The 23,889-nt window shown below is 31.0% G+C and overlaps 1 long non-coding RNA gene across 1 annotated transcript; it reads right to left on the minus strand.

Moving 5' to 3' along the window:
• Positions 1–335: 335 nt before the first annotated feature.
• LOC127701796 (uncharacterized) lies at positions 336–23,245 on the minus strand. Its single transcript, XR_007982226.1, has 4 exons — positions 23,106–23,245; positions 20,900–20,991; positions 19,598–19,764; positions 336–474 (listed from the first exon to the last, which is right to left on the minus strand). It is a non-coding gene; the product is annotated as an uncharacterized LOC127701796 (long non-coding RNA).
• Between the last annotated feature and the right edge of the window lie 644 nt (positions 23,246–23,889).

Raw genomic sequence — 23,889 nt, forward strand, 5'->3', positions numbered from 1 at the left:
TGGTTTCAAAGATAGAAGCCAAAAACTGCATTTTACCCCCATGTTCTATTTTTAGCAATATTGGTCATCTTGGTTGATGGCCAGGGTCAACGGATACATTTTTTAAACTAGATACCCTAAGGATGATTTAGGCCAAGTTTGGTTTTATTTGGCCCAATAGTTTCAGAGAAGATTTTTTAAAAGTTAACGGACGACGACGGACGCCAAGTGATGAGAAAATGATGAAATAAACAGCAAAAGTAGGCGAGACACTGGGTTCTGTGGAACCCTTACGATTTTTTTGAAATTGCCTTGGAATTCAGTATTTTTGTTATACCATAATATTGGGAAATTAAATACTGTAACAAATACATACCAGTTACATTTATATATACTGTAGCTATAGGATCTCCTCAATATCTATTCCTGTTGTTAACTTCATTTAAACATATAATGTATATAGCTTCCCTTCCACTTACATCTGAGGAGCTAATTCTGAAAATTAAAATTCCTGTGATTATCATATAAAATCTTAACCTGATGCAGTCTGCTTTCCAATAAGAATAAATTAGGAATACAGTTATCCCTTGGCAAAGAGAGAGAAAACAAGTGATATTTTTATATTATAACCAATACTGCACATGGTAATTGGAACATCACTAGTTTTCTGGATTGGATTGTTGCTCACTTTGTCAGGATCTTTTACAGCTGACTATATACTGTAGAAACATTAATTTTCGTGGGGTTAACATTTCGTGGTTTTGTCTCTTTACAAGATTTCATGGGGATTTAATTTCGTGGTTTCCAGTAAATGGAAGTGATATTATATGTAGGTTAAATTTTCGTGGGGGTTTTAATTTCGTGGATATATTCTTTCCAAGAAATAAACGAAATTAAATCCTCCACGAAAATTTCTGCTTTTACAGTAGTATGGTTTTGTTCATTGTTGAAAGTCATACAGTGACCTAAATTTTTTTACATCCTCTTTGACTAATGGAATGTTTTCTCATTGACAATCCTACCATACATTGTAAGACCTTATTTATAAAATACTAAAAATTTCAATCTGTGACAATAACATTTTATTAATTAAATAAGGTAATCTGATCAACATAATGAAGCAATTTTCAAAACACTCTGTCATTGTCTGACAGCGATCAAAGTAATTTTAACTTCTATGACAATGTACAATGATGTATATATGTGCAAGGCTCAAAACTAAGTACATGTATTACAACTAAATTCATACATATATCCATATACATTTACAAGGTACTTAAAAAATCAGTGAGACTGATGCATAAAATGTAGGTAAAAAAAAAAAAACTTTTGTTGGATCCTGCATCATAATTATTACAAGTTAATGAAGGCAAGTCATAATCATTGAGTACATGTACATTATATTTGAACTTAAAGTAAAGGATTATCTGATTAGTCTCTAATCAGTAATGAAGCCACACAACACTGTGTGATAACAGTGACATATATATAAGTCTCCCATAGATGCACATACTATTATTTTAGGTCTTTTGTATATATATGTTTAAGGTTACTTAGAATTGGCTGTTGACATACATGTACACATGGACTGTCAGGCATGGAGTCATTGGACCCTAGGTTACTCCAGTCCATTATCAGTCACTATCAATAGTCAACTCCTCTGTCCATTTGTTGTAATTCATAATTTATTAAAACTTCCGACATAGTCCCATTGTGCATCTCTTTTTTATGCCCTTGGTGTAACGGAGGGGGCATCAAGTTTTACACTTGTCTGTCTGTACATCCTTGCATACTTGCATTGAGAAATAGGTTTTATACTCTTTTGATATATTGAATATTTTGACATTACACAGTCATACTTTTCTTTAGACTGCATAAAATAACAAACTGTGAAACATTGTTACACTAAATCTGTTGAATGTAAACTGATAGATATTTTAGTTTGGGAAAACATGTTTTTTGCACCTTTTTTATTATAAGACCTATTGATGAATCCAGTCCTTTTTGGCTAATTTTGAAAGTTGGTTCTTATGTTGTTTGCTGTCTGCCATTACTGTATGTAGTTTATATTTTTCATCCTTGTAGGTTACTTTATGGTATTGATTTTGTTCATTGTTTAAGGCTGTACATTGACCAGTAAATGTTAAAATCTTTGTCCTTTGGTCTATTAATTGATAGTTGTCACATTGAGGATCATACCGCATCTTTTTATATTTATATGCTAGGTCATTGAAAAAGCTCCAAGGATACAACATAATTTAATTGTTATAAATTTGCAAATTCATTCTGATAATGCAAAAACATAAATTGATTGACTTTTTTTCTTATTTTAATGTCCAGAGGCAAATATTTTATGTATTCTAAACGAGAACAACTTATCATGATCAATTAATAATATAGGCCAGTCTGACAATGCTTGTTTTAGACCCTTTTTGGTCTCTAATTCCTGAATGGTTTGGGCAAATACCCCCAAATGAAACTTAACCTTCTACTTGTGGTACAATTTCATAGCAATTAAAATACTTATAAACAAGTTATTGTCCTGAATTTAGAAAAATGCTTGATTTGGGCCTTTTTTGGCCCCTAATTCCTACACTGGTTGAACCATGACACCAAAAATAATCCCAACCTTCCTTTTGTGGTATTGAACCTTTAAATCTAATTTCATAGACATTCATACACTTAAACTGAAGCTATTGTCCGGAAACCAAATGTCTTCGAACGAGTTGATAGCAATATACGACCTCAAAACTTTTTTGCTGTAGTATACAATATGGTTGTTCTTTTAAACATTTTCATAAATAATCTAAAAGAAATGTAGACCTGTTGGTCCGGGTACACAGTTATCGTCCTTTGATTTTCGTTGTCCACAAATATAGTCCCTAGTGTGGACAGTGTGTTACTTGTCGATTTTTTTTATACCCCTTCCGAATTTATTTCTCCATGTTTTATGACTCAAATAGTAAGTAGGGGGGTGAAATGACACTGTAAAAAAATTTGGGTCATGAATTTTAAAGTAAAGTAGTGATTTGGTCCAGCTGAAAAATGTTAAAAATTAGCACTTCGGAGGCTGTCAAAAGATTTGAAGACCCCCTTAGCATGAAATTGTCCATATTTTGAGTTAGAGCCGATGAAGTTTTCTATAATTTTGATATAATTTATCCCAAAAGTAGTACAACACACTGTAAAAATATTATTGAGAAAGCGCAGGTGGGATTTTTTTAATTTTCATTTATTGTCTAAAAGAAATGCACTACGAAATAACTGTGTACTCGGACCTAAGAGGTGAAATCTGGAAATATAGAATCTGTACTTTGGCAACTTCCCTAAATGATTTGATGGTGTCAATTTATCAAATAGCATAAAACTAAAGGATTTAAACTTTTATTTGATAGAATTTCTGCAAAAATGACCAATTTTGGCATTTTATGGTCAAAATAAGCATTTCATAGCTTTTTCAATTTTGATGCATAAGTGGCATTCTGACTTTCTATCTGACAGGTTTTTATGTGTCAATATTTGTGTTTCTATGCTTCAATCCAGTTGTATTACTCATTTGTGAACTCTGAATCTACAGAAAAGAAGATTATCTCAGACAATATGTGCAAAATGTGTTGTATATATGGTCCTCGTCTAACGCCCTGTTTGGATCAAGTTAAATGTGAGGAGCTTGGAACATAAAAGTTGAGGTCCATTATAAAGACCTCACTAAATTTGTATAAAAAGCACTTAACAATGTCTTTTGTGCCTGTTTTATGTCACATAATATCTTTCTTTTCTTCTGTAGGATAGCAAGTGGTTCAAATATAAGCCTGTTGAGACTAAAATTGCATGCATGTTTTTCACTAAAAAGTGAAAAATCTTTGTATCAGACCATACTGTCTGCAAAAAAAGTTGAATGCAAGAGTCTTTTTGTGCTCAGATTTATTGTATCATGTCACCTGAGTATAGAAATGATAGAAAAGACACAAAATTTTATTTCATATAGCTTCAATATGCATTTTTAAATGTAAATATGTGATACGGCCTAAATTGACCCTAAATTATTTTCAGTCTTACTTGGCCTAAGACCCTTTTAAACTAATGTGATATGTTATTTGTAAGTTTTCTTTCCATTTAAAGTACATTAAATACATATGTAAGGATTATTTATAACCAAAAAGCTTTACAAATTTAAAATTGCTGGAAAATATTACATCTTCATGTAAGGCCCCCCTTCATTGGAAAACCTCCATTTTTAGCCACAGGCTCATATAAATTTGACTTTTTAATAATTATAATAAGTCTGATAAATCAAATGAGTACTCTATTGCTTTTAATACATAATATATTATATATTAAGGCATTTCAAAAGTATTTTTTTGCAATATTTTAATTTTTTAAGCCCCAAATGTTGATAGTTGAAAATTTTCAATTTTAACGTCTAAATTTAACACTCAAAGTTGAATATAGAATTAGTCATATTGTCTATAATATATATCCTATTGCCATGAAACTTTGTAAGCAGTCTTATAATTTAATAAGCTTTGGTCATACCAAGTTTCATGAAGATTGGTCGACTTTTTCTACCCTATTAGGTCCGGGTACACAGTTATCGTCCTTTGATTTTCGTTGTCCACAAATATAGTCCCTAGTGTGGACAGTGTGTTACTTGTCGATTTTTTTTATACCCCTTCCGAATTTATTTCTCCATGTTTTATGACTCAAATAGTAAGTAGGGGGGTGAAATGACACTGTAAAAAAATTTGGGTCATGAATTTTAAAGTAAAGTAGTGATTTGGTCCAGCTGAAAAATGTTAAAAATTAGCACTTCGGAGGCTGTCAAAAGATTTGAAGACCCCCTTAGCATGAAATTGTCCATATTTTGAGTTAGAGCCGATGAAGTTTTCTATAATTTTGATATAATTTATCCCAAAAGTAGTACAACACACTGTAAAAATATTATTGAGAAAGCGCAGGTGGGATTTTTTTAATTTTCATTTATTGTCTAAAAGAAATGCACTACGAAATAACTGTGTACTCGGACCTAAGAGGTGAAATCTGGAAATATAGAATCTGTACTTTGGCAACTTCCCTAAATGATTTGATGGTGTCAATTTATCAAATAGCATAAAACTAAAGGATTTAAACTTTTATTTGATAGAATTTCTGCAAAAATGACCAATTTTGGCATTTTATGGTCAAAATAAGCATTTCATAGCTTTTTCAATTTTGATGCATAAGTGGCATTCTGACTTTCTATCTGACAGGTTTTTATGTGTCAATATTTGTGTTTCTATGCTTCAATCCAGTTGTATTACTCATTTGTGAACTCTGAATCTACAGAAAAGAAGATTATCTCAGACAATATGTGCAAAATGTGTTGTATATATGGTCCTCGTCTAACGCCCTGTTTGGATCAAGTTAAATGTGAGGAGCTTGGAACATAAAAGTTGAGGTCCATTATAAAGACCTCACTAAATTTGTATAAAAAGCACTTAACAATGTCTTTTGTGCCTGTTTTATGTCACATAATATCTTTCTTTTCTTCTGTAGGATAGCAAGTGGTTCAAATATAAGCCTGTTGAGACTAAAATTGCATGCATGTTTTTCACTAAAAAGTGAAAAATCTTTGTATCAGACCATACTGTCTGCAAAAAAAGTTGAATGCAAGAGTCTTTTTGTGCTCAGATTTATTGTATCATGTCACCTGAGTATAGAAATGATAGAAAAGACACAAAATTTTATTTCATATAGCTTCAATATGCATTTTTAAATGTAAATATGTGATACGGCCTAAATTGACCCTAAATTATTTTCAGTCTTACTTGGCCTAAGACCCTTTTAAACTAATGTGATATGTTATTTGTAAGTTTTCTTTCCATTTAAAGTACATTAAATACATATGTAAGGATTATTTATAACCAAAAAGCTTTACAAATTTAAAATTGCTGGAAAATATTACATCTTCATGTAAGGCCCCCCTTCATTGGAAAACCTCCATTTTTAGCCACAGGCTCATATAAATTTGACTTTTTAATAATTATAATAAGTCTGATAAATCAAATGAGTACTCTATTGCTTTTAATACATAATATATTATATATTAAGGCATTTCAAAAGTATTTTTTTGCAATATTTTAATTTTTTAAGCCCCAAATGTTGATAGTTGAAAATTTTCAATTTTAACGTCTAAATTTAACACTCAAAGTTGAATATAGAATTAGTCATATTGTCTATAATATATATCCTATTGCCATGAAACTTTGTAAGCAGTCTTATAATTTAATAAGCTTTGGTCATACCAAGTTTCATGAAGATTGGTCGACTTTTTCTACCCTATTAGGTCCGGGTACACAGTTATCGTCCTTTGATTTTCGTTGTCCACAAATATAGTCCCTAGTGTGGACAGTGTGTTACTTGTCGATTTTTTTTATACCCCTTCCGAATTTATTTCTCCATGTTTTATGACTCAAATAGTAAGTAGGGGGGTGAAATGACACTGTAAAAAAATTTGGGTCATGAATTTTAAAGTAAAGTAGTGATTTGGTCCAGCTGAAAAATGTTAAAAATTAGCACTTCGGAGGCTGTCAAAAGATTTGAAGACCCCCTTAGCATGAAATTGTCCATATTTTGAGTTAGAGCCGATGAAGTTTTCTATAATTTTGATATAATTTATCCCAAAAGTAGTACAACACACTGTAAAAATATTATTGAGAAAGCGCAGGTGGGATTTTTTTAATTTTCATTTATTGTCTAAAAGAAATGCACTACGAAATAACTGTGTACTCGGACCTAAGAGGTGAAATCTGGAAATATAGAATCTGTACTTTGGCAACTTCCCTAAATGATTTGATGGTGTCAATTTATCAAATAGCATAAAACTAAAGGATTTAAACTTTTATTTGATAGAATTTCTGCAAAAATGACCAATTTTGGCATTTTATGGTCAAAATAAGCATTTCATAGCTTTTTCAATTTTGATGCATAAGTGGCATTCTGACTTTCTATCTGACAGGTTTTTATGTGTCAATATTTGTGTTTCTATGCTTCAATCCAGTTGTATTACTCATTTGTGAACTCTGAATCTACAGAAAAGAAGATTATCTCAGACAATATGTGCAAAATGTGTTGTATATATGGTCCTCGTCTAACGCCCTGTTTGGATCAAGTTAAATGTGAGGAGCTTGGAACATAAAAGTTGAGGTCCATTATAAAGACCTCACTAAATTTGTATAAAAAGCACTTAACAATGTCTTTTGTGCCTGTTTTATGTCACATAATATCTTTCTTTTCTTCTGTAGGATAGCAAGTGGTTCAAATATAAGCCTGTTGAGACTAAAATTGCATGCATGTTTTTCACTAAAAAGTGAAAAATCTTTGTATCAGACCATACTGTCTGCAAAAAAAGTTGAATGCAAGAGTCTTTTTGTGCTCAGATTTATTGTATCATGTCACCTGAGTATAGAAATGATAGAAAAGACACAAAATTTTATTTCATATAGCTTCAATATGCATTTTTAAATGTAAATATGTGATACGGCCTAAATTGACCCTAAATTATTTTCAGTCTTACTTGGCCTAAGACCCTTTTAAACTAATGTGATATGTTATTTGTAAGTTTTCTTTCCATTTAAAGTACATTAAATACATATGTAAGGATTATTTATAACCAAAAAGCTTTACAAATTTAAAATTGCTGGAAAATATTACATCTTCATGTAAGGCCCCCCTTCATTGGAAAACCTCCATTTTTAGCCACAGGCTCATATAAATTTGACTTTTTAATAATTATAATAAGTCTGATAAATCAAATGAGTACTCTATTGCTTTTAATACATAATATATTATATATTAAGGCATTTCAAAAGTATTTTTTTGCAATATTTTAATTTTTTAAGCCCCAAATGTTGATAGTTGAAAATTTTCAATTTTAACGTCTAAATTTAACACTCAAAGTTGAATATAGAATTAGTCATATTGTCTATAATATATATCCTATTGCCATGAAACTTTGTAAGCAGTCTTATAATTTAATAAGCTTTGGTCATACCAAGTTTCATGAAGATTGGTCGACTTTTTCTACCCTATTAGGTCCGGGTACACAGTTATCGTCCTTTGATTTTCGTTGTCCACAAATATAGTCCCTAGTGTGGACAGTGTGTTACTTGTCGATTTTTTTTATACCCCTTCCGAATTTATTTCTCCATGTTTTATGACTCAAATAGTAAGTAGGGGGGTGAAATGACACTGTAAAAAAATTTGGGTCATGAATTTTAAAGTAAAGTAGTGATTTGGTCCAGCTGAAAAATGTTAAAAATTAGCACTTCGGAGGCTGTCAAAAGATTTGAAGACCCCCTTAGCATGAAATTGTCCATATTTTGAGTTAGAGCCGATGAAGTTTTCTATAATTTTGATATAATTTATCCCAAAAGTAGTACAACACACTGTAAAAATATTATTGAGAAAGCGCAGGTGGGATTTTTTTAATTTTCATTTATTGTCTAAAAGAAATGCACTACGAAATAACTGTGTACTCGGACCTAAGAGGTGAAATCTGGAAATATAGAATCTGTACTTTGGCAACTTCCCTAAATGATTTGATGGTGTCAATTTATCAAATAGCATAAAACTAAAGGATTTAAACTTTTATTTGATAGAATTTCTGCAAAAATGACCAATTTTGGCATTTTATGGTCAAAATAAGCATTTCATAGCTTTTTCAATTTTGATGCATAAGTGGCATTCTGACTTTCTATCTGACAGGTTTTTATGTGTCAATATTTGTGTTTCTATGCTTCAATCCAGTTGTATTACTCATTTGTGAACTCTGAATCTACAGAAAAGAAGATTATCTCAGACAATATGTGCAAAATGTGTTGTATATATGGTCCTCGTCTAACGCCCTGTTTGGATCAAGTTAAATGTGAGGAGCTTGGAACATAAAAGTTGAGGTCCATTATAAAGACCTCACTAAATTTGTATAAAAAGCACTTAACAATGTCTTTTGTGCCTGTTTTATGTCACATAATATCTTTCTTTTCTTCTGTAGGATAGCAAGTGGTTCAAATATAAGCCTGTTGAGACTAAAATTGCATGCATGTTTTTCACTAAAAAGTGAAAAATCTTTGTATCAGACCATACTGTCTGCAAAAAAAGTTGAATGCAAGAGTCTTTTTGTGCTCAGATTTATTGTATCATGTCACCTGAGTATAGAAATGATAGAAAAGACACAAAATTTTATTTCATATAGCTTCAATATGCATTTTTAAATGTAAATATGTGATACGGCCTAAATTGACCCTAAATTATTTTCAGTCTTACTTGGCCTAAGACCCTTTTAAACTAATGTGATATGTTATTTGTAAGTTTTCTTTCCATTTAAAGTACATTAAATACATATGTAAGGATTATTTATAACCAAAAAGCTTTACAAATTTAAAATTGCTGGAAAATATTACATCTTCATGTAAGGCCCCCCTTCATTGGAAAACCTCCATTTTTAGCCACAGGCTCATATAAATTTGACTTTTTAATAATTATAATAAGTCTGATAAATCAAATGAGTACTCTATTGCTTTTAATACATAATATATTATATATTAAGGCATTTCAAAAGTATTTTTTTGCAATATTTTAATTTTTTAAGCCCCAAATGTTGATAGTTGAAAATTTTCAATTTTAACGTCTAAATTTAACACTCAAAGTTGAATATAGAATTAGTCATATTGTCTATAATATATATCCTATTGCCATGAAACTTTGTAAGCAGTCTTATAATTTAATAAGCTTTGGTCATACCAAGTTTCATGAAGATTGGTCGACTTTTTCTACCCTATTAGGTCCGGGTACACAGTTATCGTCCTTTGATTTTCGTTGTCCACAAATATAGTCCCTAGTGTGGACAGTGTGTTACTTGTCGATTTTTTTTATACCCCTTCCGAATTTATTTCTCCATGTTTTATGACTCAAATAGTAAGTAGGGGGGTGAAATGACACTGTAAAAAAATTTGGGTCATGAATTTTAAAGTAAAGTAGTGATTTGGTCCAGCTGAAAAATGTTAAAAATTAGCACTTCGGAGGCTGTCAAAAGATTTGAAGACCCCCTTAGCATGAAATTGTCCATATTTTGAGTTAGAGCCGATGAAGTTTTCTATAATTTTGATATAATTTATCCCAAAAGTAGTACAACACACTGTAAAAATATTATTGAGAAAGCGCAGGTGGGATTTTTTTAATTTTCATTTATTGTCTAAAAGAAATGCACTACGAAATAACTGTGTACTCGGACCTAAGAGGTGAAATCTGGAAATATAGAATCTGTACTTTGGCAACTTCCCTAAATGATTTGATGGTGTCAATTTATCAAATAGCATAAAACTAAAGGATTTAAACTTTTATTTGATAGAATTTCTGCAAAAATGACCAATTTTGGCATTTTATGGTCAAAATAAGCATTTCATAGCTTTTTCAATTTTGATGCATAAGTGGCATTCTGACTTTCTATCTGACAGGTTTTTATGTGTCAATATTTGTGTTTCTATGCTTCAATCCAGTTGTATTACTCATTTGTGAACTCTGAATCTACAGAAAAGAAGATTATCTCAGACAATATGTGCAAAATGTGTTGTATATATGGTCCTCGTCTAACGCCCTGTTTGGATCAAGTTAAATGTGAGGAGCTTGGAACATAAAAGTTGAGGTCCATTATAAAGACCTCACTAAATTTGTATAAAAAGCACTTAACAATGTCTTTTGTGCCTGTTTTATGTCACATAATATCTTTCTTTTCTTCTGTAGGATAGCAAGTGGTTCAAATATAAGCCTGTTGAGACTAAAATTGCATGCATGTTTTTCACTAAAAAGTGAAAAATCTTTGTATCAGACCATACTGTCTGCAAAAAAAGTTGAATGCAAGAGTCTTTTTGTGCTCAGATTTATTGTATCATGTCACCTGAGTATAGAAATGATAGAAAAGACACAAAATTTTATTTCATATAGCTTCAATATGCATTTTTAAATGTAAATATGTGATACGGCCTAAATTGACCCTAAATTATTTTCAGTCTTACTTGGCCTAAGACCCTTTTAAACTAATGTGATATGTTATTTGTAAGTTTTCTTTCCATTTAAAGTACATTAAATACATATGTAAGGATTATTTATAACCAAAAAGCTTTACAAATTTAAAATTGCTGGAAAATATTACATCTTCATGTAAGGCCCCCCTTCATTGGAAAACCTCCATTTTTAGCCACAGGCTCATATAAATTTGACTTTTTAATAATTATAATAAGTCTGATAAATCAAATGAGTACTCTATTGCTTTTAATACATAATATATTATATATTAAGGCATTTCAAAAGTATTTTTTTGCAATATTTTAATTTTTTAAGCCCCAAATGTTGATAGTTGAAAATTTTCAATTTTAACGTCTAAATTTAACACTCAAAGTTGAATATAGAATTAGTCATATTGTCTATAATATATATCCTATTGCCATGAAACTTTGTAAGCAGTCTTATAATTTAATAAGCTTTGGTCATACCAAGTTTCATGAAGATTGGTCGACTTTTTCTACCCTATTAGGTCCGGGTACACAGTTATCGTCCTTTGATTTTCGTTGTCCACAAATATAGTCCCTAGTGTGGACAGTGTGTTACTTGTCGATTTTTTTTATACCCCTTCCGAATTTATTTCTCCATGTTTTATGACTCAAATAGTAAGTAGGGGGGTGAAATGACACTGTAAAAAAATTTGGGTCATGAATTTTAAAGTAAAGTAGTGATTTGGTCCAGCTGAAAAATGTTAAAAATTAGCACTTCGGAGGCTGTCAAAAGATTTGAAGACCCCCTTAGCATGAAATTGTCCATATTTTGAGTTAGAGCCGATGAAGTTTTCTATAATTTTGATATAATTTATCCCAAAAGTAGTACAACACACTGTAAAAATATTATTGAGAAAGCGCAGGTGGGATTTTTTTAATTTTCATTTATTGTCTAAAAGAAATGCACTACGAAATAACTGTGTACTCGGACCTAAGAGGTGAAATCTGGAAATATAGAATCTGTACTTTGGCAACTTCCCTAAATGATTTGATGGTGTCAATTTATCAAATAGCATAAAACTAAAGGATTTAAACTTTTATTTGATAGAATTTCTGCAAAAATGACCAATTTTGGCATTTTATGGTCAAAATAAGCATTTCATAGCTTTTTCAATTTTGATGCATAAGTGGCATTCTGACTTTCTATCTGACAGGTTTTTATGTGTCAATATTTGTGTTTCTATGCTTCAATCCAGTTGTATTACTCATTTGTGAACTCTGAATCTACAGAAAAGAAGATTATCTCAGACAATATGTGCAAAATGTGTTGTATATATGGTCCTCGTCTAACGCCCTGTTTGGATCAAGTTAAATGTGAGGAGCTTGGAACATAAAAGTTGAGGTCCATTATAAAGACCTCACTAAATTTGTATAAAAAGCACTTAACAATGTCTTTTGTGCCTGTTTTATGTCACATAATATCTTTCTTTTCTTCTGTAGGATAGCAAGTGGTTCAAATATAAGCCTGTTGAGACTAAAATTGCATGCATGTTTTTCACTAAAAAGTGAAAAATCTTTGTATCAGACCATACTGTCTGCAAAAAAAGTTGAATGCAAGAGTCTTTTTGTGCTCAGATTTATTGTATCATGTCACCTGAGTATAGAAATGATAGAAAAGACACAAAATTTTATTTCATATAGCTTCAATATGCATTTTTAAATGTAAATATGTGATACGGCCTAAATTGACCCTAAATTATTTTCAGTCTTACTTGGCCTAAGACCCTTTTAAACTAATGTGATATGTTATTTGTAAGTTTTCTTTCCATTTAAAGTACATTAAATACATATGTAAGGATTATTTATAACCAAAAAGCTTTACAAATTTAAAATTGCTGGAAAATATTACATCTTCATGTAAGGCCCCCCTTCATTGGAAAACCTCCATTTTTAGCCACAGGCTCATATAAATTTGACTTTTTAATAATTATAATAAGTCTGATAAATCAAATGAGTACTCTATTGCTTTTAATACATAATATATTATATATTAAGGCATTTCAAAAGTATTTTTTTGCAATATTTTAATTTTTTAAGCCCCAAATGTTGATAGTTGAAAATTTTCAATTTTAACGTCTAAATTTAACACTCAAAGTTGAATATAGAATTAGTCATATTGTCTATAATATATATCCTATTGCCATGAAACTTTGTAAGCAGTCTTATAATTTAATAAGCTTTGGTCATACCAAGTTTCATGAAGATTGGTCGACTTTTTCTACCCTATTAGGTCCGGGTACACAGTTATCGTCCTTTGATTTTCGTTGTCCACAAATATAGTCCCTAGTGTGGACAGTGTGTTACTTGTCGATTTTTTTTATACCCCTTCCGAATTTATTTCTCCATGTTTTATGACTCAAATAGTAAGTAGGGGGGTGAAATGACACTGTAAAAAAATTTGGGTCATGAATTTTAAAGTAAAGTAGTGATTTGGTCCAGCTGAAAAATGTTAAAAATTAGCACTTCGGAGGCTGTCAAAAGATTTGAAGACCCCCTTAGCATGAAATTGTCCATATTTTGAGTTAGAGCCGATGAAGTTTTCTATAATTTTGATATAATTTATCCCAAAAGTAGTACAACACACTGTAAAAATATTATTGAGAAAGCGCAGGTGGGATTTTTTTAATTTTCATTTATTGTCTAAAAGAAATGCACTACGAAATAACTGTGTACTCGGACCTAAGAGGTGAAATCTGGAAATATAGAATCTGTACTTTGGCAACTTCCCTAAATGATTTGATGGTGTCAATTTATCAAATAGCATAAAACTAAAGGATTTAAACTTTTATTTGATAGAATTTCTGCAAAAATGACCAATTTTGGCATTTTATGGTCAAAATAAGCATTTCATAGCTTTTTCAATTTTGATGCATAAGTGGCATTCTGACTTTCTATCTGACAGGTTTTTATGTGTCAATATTTGTGTTTCTATGCTTCAATCCAGTTGTATTACTCATTTGTGAACTCTGAATCTACAGAAAAGAAGATTATCTCAGACAATATGTGCAAAATGTGTTGTATATATGGTCCTCGTCTAACGCCCTGTTTGGATCAAGTTAAATGTGAGGAGCTTGGAACATAAAAGTTGAGGTCCATTATAAAGACCTCACTAAATTTGTATAAAAAGCACTTAACAATGTCTTTTGTGCCTGTTTTATGTCACATAATATCTTTCTTTTCTTCTGTAGGATAGCAAGTGGTTCAAATATAAGCCTGTTGAGACTAAAATTGCATGCATGTTTTTCACTAAAAAGTGAAAAATCTTTGTATCAGACCATACTGTCTGCAAAAAAAGTTGAATGCAAGAGTCTTTTTGTGCTCAGATTTATTGTATCATGTCACCTGAGTATAGAAATGATAGAAAAGACACAAAATTTTATTTCATATAGCTTCAATATGCATTTTTAAATGTAAATATGTGATACGGCCTAAATTGACCCTAAATTATTTTCAGTCTTACTTGGCCTAAGACCCTTTTAAACTAATGTGATATGTTATTTGTAAGTTTTCTTTCCATTTAAAGTACATTAAATACATATGTAAGGATTATTTATAACCAAAAAGCTTTACAAATTTAAAATTGCTGGAAAATATTACATCTTCATGTAAGGCCCCCCTTCATTGGAAAACCTCCATTTTTAGCCACAGGCTCATATAAATTTGACTTTTTAATAATTATAATAAGTCTGATAAATCAAATGAGTACTCTATTGCTTTTAATACATAATATATTATATATTAAGGCATTTCAAAAGTATTTTTTTGCAATATTTTAATTTTTTAAGCCCCAAATGTTGATAGTTGAAAATTTTCAATTTTAACGTCTAAATTTAACACTCAAAGTTGAATATAGAATTAGTCATATTGTCTATAATATATATCCTATTGCCATGAAACTTTGTAAGCAGTCTTATAATTTAATAAGCTTTGGTCATACCAAGTTTCATGAAGATTGGTCGACTTTTTCTACCCTATTAGGTCCGGGTACACAGTTATCGTCCTTTGATTTTCGTTGTCCACAAATATAGTCCCTAGTGTGGACAGTGTGTTACTTGTCGATTTTTTTTATACCCCTTCCGAATTTATTTCTCCATGTTTTATGACTCAAATAGTAAGTAGGGGGGTGAAATGACACTGTAAAAAAATTTGGGTCATGAATTTTAAAGTAAAGTAGTGATTTGGTCCAGCTGAAAAATGTTAAAAATTAGCACTTCGGAGGCTGTCAAAAGATTTGAAGACCCCCTTAGCATGAAATTGTCCATATTTTGAGTTAGAGCCGATGAAGTTTTCTATAATTTTGATATAATTTATCCCAAAAGTAGTACAACACACTGTAAAAATATTATTGAGAAAGCGCAGGTGGGATTTTTTTAATTTTCATTTATTGTCTAAAAGAAATGCACTACGAAATAACTGTGTACTCGGACCTAAGAGGTGAAATCTGGAAATATAGAATCTGTACTTTGGCAACTTCCCTAAATGATTTGATGGTGTCAATTTATCAAATAGCATAAAACTAAAGGATTTAAACTTTTATTTGATAGAATTTCTGCAAAAATGACCAATTTTGGCATTTTATGGTCAAAATAAGCATTTCATAGCTTTTTCAATTTTGATGCATAAGTGGCATTCTGACTTTCTATCTGACAGGTTTTTATGTGTCAATATTTGTGTTTCTATGCTTCAATCCAGTTGTATTACTCATTTGTGAACTCTGAATCTACAGAAAAGAAGATTATCTCAGACAATATGTGCAAAATGTGTTGTATATATGGTCCTCGTCTAACGCCCTGTTTGGATCAAGTTAAATGTGAGGAGCTTGGAACATAAAAGTTGAGGTCCATTATAAAGACCTCACTAAATTTGTATAAAAAGCACTTAACAATGTCTTTTGTGCCTGTTTTATGTCACATAATATCTTTCTTTTCTTCTGTAGGATAGCAAGTGGTTCAAATATAAGCCTGTTGAGACTAAAATTGCATGCATGTTTTTCACTAAAAAGTGAAAAATCTTTGTATCAGACCATACTGTCTGCAAAAAAAGTTGAATGCAAGAGTCTTTTTGTGCTCAGATTTATTGTATCATGTCACCTGAGTATAGAAATGATAGAAAAGACACAAAATTTTATTTCATATAGCTTCAATATGCATTTTTAAATGTAAATATGTGATACGGCCTAAATTGACCCTAAATTATTTTCAGTCTTACTTGGCCTAAGACCCTTTTAAACTAATGTGATATGTTATTTGTAAGTTTTCTTTCCATTTAAAGTACATTAAATACATATGTAAGGATTATTTATAACCAAAAAGCTTTACAAATTTAAAATTGCTGGAAAATATTACATCTTCATGTAAGGCCCCCCTTCATTGGAAAACCTCCATTTTTAGCCACAGGCTCATATAAATTTGACTTTTTAATAATTATAATAAGTCTGATAAATCAAATGAGTACTCTATTGCTTTTAATACATAATATATTATATATTAAGGCATTTCAAAAGTATTTTTTTGCAATATTTTAATTTTTTAAGCCCCAAATGTTGATAGTTGAAAATTTTCAATTTTAACGTCTAAATTTAACACTCAAAGTTGAATATAGAATTAGTCATATTGTCTATAATATATATCCTATTGCCATGAAACTTTGTAAGCAGTCTTATAATTTAATAAGCTTTGGTCATACCAAGTTTCATGAAGATTGGTCGACTTTTTCTACCCTATTAGGTCCGGGTACACAGTTATCGTCCTTTGATTTTCGTTGTCCACAAATATAGTCCCTAGTGTGGACAGTGTGTTACTTGTCGATTTTTTTTATACCCCTTCCGAATTTATTTCTCCATGTTTTATGACTCAAATAGTAAGTAGGGGGGTGAAATGACACTGTAAAAAAATTTGGGTCATGAATTTTAAAGTAAAGTAGTGATTTGGTCCAGCTGAAAAATGTTAAAAATTAGCACTTCGGAGGCTGTCAAAAGATTTGAAGACCCCCTTAGCATGAAATTGTCCATATTTTGAGTTAGAGCCGATGAAGTTTTCTATAATTTTGATATAATTTATCCCAAAAGTAGTACAACACACTGTAAAAATATTATTGAGAAAGCGCAGGTGGGATTTTTTTAATTTTCATTTATTGTCTAAAAGAAATGCACTACGAAATAACTGTGTACTCGGACCTAAGAGGTGAAATCTGGAAATATAGAATCTGTACTTTGGCAGCTTCCCTAAATGATTTGATGGTGTCAATTTATCAAATAGCATAAAACTAAAGGATTTAAACTTTTATTTGATAGAATTTCTGCAAAAATGACCAATTTTGGCATTTTATGGTCAAAATAAGCATTTCATAGCTTTTTCAATTTTGATGCATAAGTGGCATTCTGACTTTCTATCTGACAGGTTTTTATGTGTCAATATTTGTGTTTCTATGCTTCAATCCAGTTGTATTACTCATTTGTGAACTCTGAATCTACAGAAAAGAAGATTATCTCAGACAATATGTGCAAAATGTGTTGTATATATGGTCCTCGTCTAACGCCCTGTTTGGATCAAGTTAAATGTGAGGAGCTTGGAACATAAAAGTTGAGGTCCATTATAAAGACCTCACTAAATTTGTATAAAAAGCACTTAACAATGTCTTTTGTGCCTGTTTTATGTCACATAATATCTTTCTTTTCTTCTGTAGGATAGCAAGTGGTTCAAATATAAGCCTGTTGAGACTAAAATTGCATGCATGTTTTTCACTAAAAAGTGAAAAATCTTTGTATCAGACCATACTGTCTGCAAAAAAAGTTGAATGCAAGAGTCTTTTTGTGCTCAGATTTATTGTATCATGTCACCTGAGTATAGAAATGATAGAAAAGACACAAAATTTTATTTCATATAGCTTCAATATGCATTTTTAAATGTAAATATGTGATACGGCCTAAATTGACCCTAAATTATTTTCAGTCTTACTTGGCCTAAGACCCTTTTAAACTAATGTGATATGTTATTTGTAAGTTTTCTTTCCATTTAAAGTACATTAAATACATATGTAAGGATTATTTATAACCAAAAAGCTTTACAAATTTAAAATTGCTGGAAAATATTACATCTTCATGTAAGGCCCCCCTTCATTGGAAAACCTCCATTTTTAGCCACAGGCTCATATAAATTTGACTTTTTAATAATTATAATAAGTCTGATAAATCAAATGAGTACTCTATTGCTTTTAATACATAATATATTATATATTAAGGCATTTCAAAAGTATTTTTTTGCAATATTTTAATTTTTTAAGCCCCAAATGTTGATAGTTGAAAATTTTCAATTTTAACGTCTAAATTTAACACTCAAAGTTGAATATAGAATTAGTCATATTGTCTATAATATATATCCTATTGCCATGAAACTTTGTAAGCAGTCTTATAATTTAATAAGCTTTGGTCATACCAAGTTTCATGAAGATTGGTCGACTTTTTCTACCCTATTAGGTCCGGGTACACAGTTATCGTCCTTTGATTTTCGTTGTCCACAAATATAGTCCCTAGTGTGGACAGTGTGTTACTTGTCGATTTTTTTTATACCCCTTCCGAATTTATTTCTCCATGTTTTATGACTCAAATAGTAAGTAGGGGGGTGAAATGACACTGTAAAAAAATTTGGGTCATGAATTTTAAAGTAAAGTAGTGATTTGGTCCAGCTGAAAAATGTTAAAAATTAGCACTTCGGAGGCTGTCAAAAGATTTGAAGACCCCCTTAGCATGAAATTGTCCATATTTTGAGTTAGAGCCGATGAAGTTTTCTATAATTTTGATATAATTTATCCCAAAAGTAGTACAACACACTGTAAAAATATTATTGAGAAAGCGCAGGTGGGATTTTTTTAATTTTCATTTATTGTCTAAAAGAAATGCACTACGAAATAACTGTGTACTCGGACCTGTTTGGGATTGCTTGCAATGCAATTTTCATTACATTAAACAATATATATTTCCACGGAATAACTTCTGTAAACCTAAATTTTAATAGCACTTACTTTCTAACTCATACATTTCAAAGTGACATTATTCCTGTATAAATTGCCAAATAAACGGATCACCGATGTAATAATAAATCTTAATTATAAATTTAATACTAAACAGAAAACAATGAACTTGCGGAAAAGATGGTATACCGCCAACAAAAGGTGCAAAGGTTTTATTTCTTGGTTTCCTTTAACTGACCTCATCATGAATATCAACAATTTTTTTAAGACTATGCCTCTATTGAAAACAGCATACCTAAGTCACAGCTTCATAACTGCTGTGGCTAGACAAAAAAGAACAAGCGATTAAGAGAGCTTTGAATGCAATTTTCTATAAAAATGACCTGTAAAAAAAATTAATTTGTCACTTCTAACATGGATAATTTTCGAACTTGCCCACAACATTACAAGAATCAAACTTTAAACTCTTTGACCTCAAACTTCTAAAAAAATCTTCGAAACTGCATGTACAGAGCCTGACAAGAAAAAATTATTCAAACATAGTTATCATTTTCATTACATACCTCTCATCACAAAATTATTCATTGACTACTGCTCCTCATATCCACATAAATCAATAGGACAATCTATGACTCCACTATATAATCTAGAAAGCAATGCCTCAAATGAATTCTGTCCTGTTGCTTAGCTTCTCCTACTTCTCAAAGTAATTGTACTTTCGTTGAAAAAGCTAAAATAAATAATGTTTAATAAAATGAAGTTATAATACAATGTATCTGCCAAAATTGCCTTTAATATTTTGATCTGGCAAAATTGGCTTGCTTTGATCTTTTAAAACTAGACCAATAAACTTTCCCTGAAAAAAAAATGACTACAAAAAAGTATTTAATCATTTTATTAATGTCCAAACCATCATATAAATTCCATATGACCCTTGAATGAAGGGATGAACAAAAGTGATTACATGTACAGTATCTCTGAATCTGTCATGATTTATAATGCCAATCTTTGGGGATTAAGTTATTAATAATCATGATACTTTGAAATTTTAAGTCATTCAAAGTTGTTTAAATTACACCAAAAGTTGGACTATTTTATATAAGGTAGTATCTGAGAAATGGACTAAACCAGGCAAGGTTTGGTGGTAAATACATTGTACATGTACAATGTACTTTGTTTTTGGCTTTGAACGAGGTGTTAGAAACTGGGAGTACTCTCAGATCTGAACTTGGGTCTTTTTTGTTGTGGGGATGTGTAAGTACCCACCACGTCTTGTGTGTGGTTTTGTTAGATGTCTTTCTACTTTGTATAGATCTGACGAGTTAAGCCCTTTTCACATCAATATACCAGGTTAGGAGGTGGGTTCGGCACCACAAACTACTAGTCTAGCCCCACCCCATCCTGTACATATTTGTATGTATGTGCCTGTCCCATGTCAGGAGCCTGTAATTCAGTGGTTCAGTTTGTCGTTTGTTGCTGTGTATCATATTTTTTTTTTTTTTGTTCTTTTTGTATATAAATTAGTCTGCTAGTTTTCTTGTTTGAATTATTTTACAAATTTGTCATTTTCATTTGGGGTCTTTTATAGCTGACTATATGGTTTGGGGTTTGCTCATTGTTGAAGGATGTACAGTGACCTCTAGTTGTTAACTTTGATGTCATTTAATCTCTGATGGAGAGTTGTTTTTTCTCATTAGTGTAAACAAGATTTTATTTTGAAAATAATTAGGTTATTTAAACATTACAATATGACAGTTTTATTAGGATTGGAAAACAAGTGAATTTTCACGGACTTTTACCAATTCCTCTCTTTTCTCATTGGCAATCATACCACATTTTCTTATTTTTATATTTACATTACGTACATGTAAAGTAGATCTTTCATCTTCTGGAGGTGTCCGATTCCTAAGTACATGTACAACAGGGGGCCCTAATTAACAGCATGATTTTGAGTCGGCTAAAAAACAATCAGATAGATTATGATACAATTAACAGGTTTCTTTGCAATTATTTTGCAAATAACTAAGCTAATGCAAGAATAAAGTTATTTTCCAATAAATACATAAATTAAATAATAGTAAATAATGAATCTACAATTATATTTTAAGAAATGAAACATCATTTAAATTCAATAAATATCATATATTAAATTTCATTTTTTTTTTTAATTCTGGGTAGATGTTTTCATTTTTTTAAAGTACATGTAGGGCGAGTTGGTAGACCTTTATCTGTTTATAATATATTTATTATATATTATCATGATTATATTCATTTGGATTTTACCCAAGTTAGGCAAGTTGCCACTGTTGGCAGGAGTACATTGTATATTTAACAGGATTTAATCCTTTTCACAAGTGGGGCGATTTTTTTTTGGTATCGGGTCCGTTCGCGCCCAATACACGTTCGCCCCCTAGTTCCGTTCGCACCCTACACGTTCGAATCCTTTTTTTTTTCAAAAACCTGATAAATTTTTAGATGTTTTGTAAAATATTTTTATTTCATAAATAAAAATTCGGGAATTTTCAAATGAAATATTGTTTTAAATTGATTTGATGATAAGTTATTAAATATTAATTATGTATGATTACTGCTAATTGGTATTTATACACAGCCTAATATGATGTTATTGTTGAGTGTTTAAAAATCATGATTGTTGTCATGGTTGTTTTAACTTGCTTTAAATGTAAAAACTGCATGTATTTAGCTTGGTATGAGTAAAACTTTGAAGATTTTAAATAAAAAACATGAAAGATAATTGTTTTTAACAGCTTGACTCCTTTGATCTCATGTGTGTCAGAATCTCACTTTATTCATAAACAATGAAAAAAAATATTTATAACAATACACTATTCAAAACATGATTACGAATTATTCAACACATAAAAAAAACGTTGTCAGAATCCCATTTCCTTTTGAAACAATAAAAAAGAAATATTTATAGCAATACACTAACCAAAACATGATTAAGATTTTATCAACACCTAAAAAAAACGTTGTCAGAATCTCACTTTATTTAGAAACAACGAAAAAAAAAAATTTATATATATATATATATAGACAAGTCTAAATTGAAAACAACGTTCAAACCTATGATTGCGTTAGATAAAAACTGCAATTTTTATACGTGTGCATGCAAAACTAATTTCTTGGTAGAGGGTCTAAATACAGCACAAACAACAAAGTTATATATAGATATATATAGAGCAATACACTTACCTAAACATGATTAAAAATTATTCAACACAAAAATAAAATACTGGTCGTCAGAATCTCACTTTGTTTAAAAACAATGAAGAAAAAAATGTTTATAGCAATACATTTACCATGACACAAAAAAACCTTGTCAGAATCTCAATTTATTTAGAAACAATAAAAAAAATTTATATTTATAGCAATACACTTACCTGCTTACCAAAACTTGTTTACAAATTATTAAACACAAAACCAATAAAAATTGGGCGCGAACGTGTAGGGTGCGAAAGTGAAAGGGGGTGAATGTCCATGGGGGCGAACGTGATTGGGCGCGAACGGACCCGGATTCTTTTTTTTTAATGTGGGGCAAGCAAGTTGGTATGAAGGGAGCTACCACTTGATTTGGTGGGGGGGGGGGGGCTAGGATAAAAATGTTATGAACAGTTATCCTGCATTGTTTTTAGTTGTAATATCTGTCCTGACAGTTTATTATTCATTCTTTTCGGTCCTGGCTTTTATTTTTTTACTCAAAACTCCTGTCCCGATAAAAATCAAATGGTAGCTCCCTAAACAAGAGTGGAGCGATTTTAAAATAATGGGGCGTTTTGCCAATTGCAATGGGGCGAGTTGACTTGCTTCCGTTTTTGCCAATCTTTGACTGATTTTCGGGTTTATACATGCATGACATGGATAAAGTCAAATGGTTTTTCGTGAAAAGTATAGCACTAGCATCTTCCTAAAAATGCGCATGATTATATTTACATTTCATTGCGCTTTCCAAGTACAATAAGTTGGTACGTAATCCATCAAAACGAAATACTTTCGTTGCGTTGACTTTCGTTCCCCGGATTCAGTTAATCGACAATGTAAGTTACTAACCCATTTCAATATATCTGTTTATAATAACTTTTTGATCCATCAGTTTGAAAAATCAAAGGTCTTTGTATCAACTATCTGACTATCTTTGTCCATTCTTTTAAAACATGAATTCAGCAGCAGACGAGCGTCCATGGATTTTGCGTCATTGTAAATAGTTATGATGTAGATATTGTTTGTTTAAATGAAACCCACCAAGAGGAGAATAAAAAATTAACATTTTTAGACTGGCAAGTGTTTGACAAACCACGTAAAGGAAGAAAAGGCGGGGGCGTGGCTATTTGCATCAACACTCACAAAACCAACTTCACAGTCACTAAATTCACAGACTTCGAAGACACAAACTATGAAAGCGTAGCAGCTACCATACACACAGATAACAACATCATATTCAATCTGCTAGTACCCTACATTCCACCAGAAGAAACAAAACAACTTGAAGAATTAACAACCAAAGTTCAAAAGGTACAACAAGACAACAAGCATGAATTGATTATAATGGGAGACCTTAATGCTAAAAGCTTAGAATGGAACAATGACAAGACAAACAAGGCAGGGGAAATAATTGAAAACTTCCTGACCAAAACAGACATGCTGTGTGTAAATGATGGCCAGCCTACAAGACGGAATACCAAAAGTGTCATTGATCTAGTAATTATAACACCCAGCACAAAAAATAAAGTACAAAACTGCTCAACATTAGCCCACGAAAACGTACGATCTGACCATATATGCATACTAACAGAACTTGATGTATGCAAAAAGGAACAAAACAACACATCAAAAA

This window comes from Mytilus californianus, unplaced genomic scaffold (assembly GCF_021869535.1).
Source record: "Mytilus californianus isolate M0D057914Y unplaced genomic scaffold, xbMytCali1.0.p SCAF_5, whole genome shotgun sequence".
NCBI classification, from domain to species: Eukaryota; Metazoa; Mollusca; class Bivalvia; order Mytilida; family Mytilidae; genus Mytilus; species Mytilus californianus.